Here is a 2,500-nt window from a genome sequence, read left to right as displayed (position 1 = left end):
ACCCACGTTGTGCCTTAACCTAACCCACGTTGTGCCTTAACCTAACCCACGTTGTGCCTTAACCTAACCCACGTTGTGCCTTAACCTAACCCACGTTGTGCCTTAACCTAACCCACGTTGTGCCTTAACCTAACCCACGTTGTGCCTTAACCTAACCCACGTTGTGCCTTAACCTAACCCACGTTGTGCCTTAACCTAACCCACGTTGTGCCTTAACCTAACCCACGTTGTGCCTTAACCTAACCCACGTTGTGCCTTAACCTAACCCACGTTGTGCCTTAACCTAACCCACGTTGTGCCTTAACCTAACCCACGTTGTGCCTTAACCTAACCCCACGTTGTGCCTTAACCTAACCCACGTTGTGCCTTAACCTAACCCACGTTGTGCCTTAACCTAACCCACGTTGTGCCTTAACCTAACCCACGTTGTGCCTTAACCTAACCCCACGTTGTCACGTTGTGCCTTAACCTAACCCACGTTGTGCCTTAACCTAACCCACGTTGTGCCTTAACCTAACCCACGTTGTGCCTTAACCTAACCCACGTTGTGCCTTAACCTAACCCACGTTGTGCCTTAACCTAACCCACGTTGTGCCTTAACCTGCTCTGTAATTGGCATATGACACGTTACATTAATCTAGTGTTGTCTAACCACAACCCTCTGAATATAGTTCGCTACTCGCACCGCCCACCCTCTTGTGTATCGTTTCATGTTCAACACTTCGCAAGTGTTGCTTACTTTTTACATGCTCCCGCTGTACACTGTAATGTGGACGACTGCAGGATGTACATCGCCCCCCCCTCCCCCCCCCCCTGCCTTCGCACGCTGGTCGTTCAGGTGCTTGCGTGTTCAATGCCCTTCGCAGCTGTTCACTGGCATTCGCATGTCGAAGCGCTCAGTCTACGTCGTGGTACGGCCTGTGTCCACTGTCCGCTGATGTCGTAAGCTTAACCCTCACATTGTACTGCACATAGGTCCGTATGTACTGAATGATACGCTGTGGCACATGTGTGACCGTACAACGACTGCGCCCAACAACAGCGAACCATACGGTCCAAATGTTGTGCACTCAGCCACGTGCCGTCTCCCCATAACAGCTACATTGCAGTGTGGTACGCCATAGAGACGTGTGGGAGTAACGGACGCCCTGGATGGCGATCAGCATGAGCCGTCTGTTGATGTAGTGGCGCGTGTATTCAAACGTAGTCGTCTCTTCTCACACAGTGTGATAGCATGGTGCACCGCGTTCCACATCTGCGACATGGTACAGATGCTGGTTGACAGTCGGTGTCGTAATGGACATCGCATACGTAGGGGGCCACCTCCCACGTGTTCTCTAGTCGTGCACATTTTGTTGCGTGTATGTGGGCAGACGTAGTGTGTCGTGGCACCTAACAGACAGGTATGCAATAATCGTTGCATTTGCAAACTGGGATGGACGTCTACGTTTGCTGGTGACGTTACGCAAATGAACAACTGGTAAACCCATTGTGGTGCGGTTGTTGTTGCTGGAGGTAAATCAGTAAGGGCAAATCTGTGTGTGAAGCGATACGCGGCGGTGGCTGGGTGGGACCGTCCCCGGCCGGTGAGGGGGGGCCGCCCGGCGTGCTGGCCGCGCGGTGCGTGGGCGCACGCGCTACAGCCGGCTGGTGGGGGCGCCCAGTGGCAGGCGCGCCGGCCGACGGACGCGGCAGGCGGCGCAGCTGCGCGCCGGGGCACCCTGCGCGCGGCGCCGGGCGGCCAAAGTGGGTCCTCGCGGGCCCGGTGCGAAGCGCGGTGGACATCTGCAGTGTGCTGGTCCGACTGAGGACTGTGTGCGTTGAGGATGCGCCGCCGCCCGGCACTCGGCGCCGCGACGCCGTCTGCTGCTCGGTCGCCCCAGCGGTTCTCGCTGGTGGTTTGTATCGCAGTTGTGCAGACGTGTTGGCACGTGCGCTGTGCTGGGAGAGTTCGCTTCGGCACCCACGTGGGGCCTTTGCCCTTCTGTGGCGCTGGCGTTGGAGCTGCCGGTCACCGTAGGTGGCGCGTGTTGTCTCCCGCCGGCAATGCCACGACAGCACGCTCCCGGGCCTCTGTCGGCAGCGGCAAGCTCAGTTGGGAGCACGGGTGGTCGCACCTAAAGCGTCTACTCGCCTAACTCCGGGCGATTGCGCCTCTCTCGAACCCGACCAAGTACTTAGGACGGCGCTGCGCGCCGCCGGGACCTGAGAGGGTTTCGAGGTGTATTGTGCAGGGGAGCTCAGCCTCCTCCTGTTTGCAGAATAATTGAGCGGACGCTTGCGTGTTCGCGCGGGCCCCTGGGACACACTCCCGGGCGGCCGGCTGCTCAGCTCTAGTTGACGCAGCTCCCTGGTTGATCCTGCCAGTAGTCATATGCTTGTCTCAAAGATTAAGCCATGCATGTCTCAGTACAAGCCGCATTAAGGTGAAACCGCGAATGGCTCATTAAATCAGTTATGGTTCCTTAGATCGTACCCACGTTACTTGGATAACTGTGGT

At 57.1% G+C, this 2,500-nt stretch overlaps 1 non-coding gene across 1 annotated transcript in view; it reads left to right on the top strand.

The window, feature by feature from the left end:
- The first annotated feature begins 2,347 nt into the window (after positions 1–2,347).
- LOC126132878 (small subunit ribosomal RNA) overlaps positions 2,348–2,500 on the top strand; it is a 1,909-nt gene continuing 1,756 nt past the window's right edge. The window contains exon 1 of the ribosomal RNA XR_007527528.1: positions 2,348–2,500. This exon is cut by the window's right edge and continues 1,756 nt beyond it. This is a non-coding gene — a ribosomal RNA (small subunit ribosomal RNA).

The sequence above is a fragment of the Schistocerca cancellata genome, unplaced genomic scaffold (genome assembly GCF_023864275.1).
Source record: "Schistocerca cancellata isolate TAMUIC-IGC-003103 unplaced genomic scaffold, iqSchCanc2.1 HiC_scaffold_590, whole genome shotgun sequence".
Taxonomy (NCBI): Eukaryota; Metazoa; Arthropoda; class Insecta; order Orthoptera; family Acrididae; genus Schistocerca; species Schistocerca cancellata.
Note: the sequence above shows the minus strand (reverse complement) of the source record. Positions and strands in the feature narration are given on the sequence as shown.